Source organism: Mus caroli, chromosome 14, assembly GCF_900094665.2.
Source record: "Mus caroli chromosome 14, CAROLI_EIJ_v1.1, whole genome shotgun sequence".
Taxonomy (NCBI): Eukaryota; Metazoa; Chordata; class Mammalia; order Rodentia; family Muridae; genus Mus; species Mus caroli.
In genome coordinates, this window is record NC_034583.1 from 42,094,120 (window position 1) to 42,095,005 (window position 886).

At 41.6% G+C, this 886-nt stretch overlaps 1 non-coding gene across 1 annotated transcript; it reads left to right on the plus strand.

Moving 5' to 3' along the window:
• The first annotated feature begins 527 nt into the window (after positions 1–527).
• LOC115029357 lies at positions 528–634 on the plus strand. Its single transcript, XR_003834909.1, has one exon. It is a non-coding gene; the product is annotated as a U6 spliceosomal RNA (small nuclear RNA).
• The last annotated feature ends 252 nt before the right edge of the window (positions 635–886 follow it).

Here is an 886-nt window from a genome sequence, read left to right on the forward strand (position 1 = left end):
TGTTATTGATTATATTTTTACATTGGTTTTAAGCATCTGGGTTTGTGAAGATTTGAGTTCTACGTGCTAATATTTGTTTTTATCCTTATTAGGTGATTTTGTTTTCTCCTGGTCTCTGTTTCCTCTATCACTGTTAGGAAAGAGTGGTAGCTATGTGTTTCCTGACAGTAAGTTTTCTGAGGACAAGGTAGATGTGGCCTCTTGGGGTTCCAGATACAAGGTACTTCTTAGGAATAGGGATAGGCTAGTAGTGTGTGTGTGTGGGGGGGGGTTCGCGGGAGGGAGGAAATCAGAGTGTTTCACTATCACCTGCTTAATGAGTTTCCTTGGAATGCAGACACAAAACAAAAAGAGGTCACCCCAGAAGATCTGATATAGAGCTGAGGATGATTGGGTGATTGACTCTGAAAAAACAGAAGACCTGAAGATTTGACGTCAGTCCACCTCCATCTCTGGCAGAAGTGGCTTGTGGGTTAGCAGGGAATTCCTATGAGAGATGGAGGCTTGGGTAAAGAAATGAATGAAGGGTGCTCGCTTCGGCAGCACATATACTAAAATTGGAACGATACAGAGAAGATTAGCATGGCCCCTGCGCAAGGATGACACGCAAATTCGTGAAGCGTTCCATATTTTTAAGGATAACAGAAAGAAAACCAATACAAGGACGGGAACCACGCCCTAGAAACAACAAGAAGGTAATCCCTCAACAAACCCCCCAAAAAAGACAGCCACAAGAACAGAATGCCAACTTTAACAACAAAAATAACAGGAAGCAACAATTACTTTTCCTTAATANCTCTTAATATCAATGGACTCAACTCCCCAATAAAAAGACATAGACTAACAAACTGGCTAAACAAACAAGACCCAACATTTTGCTGCTTAC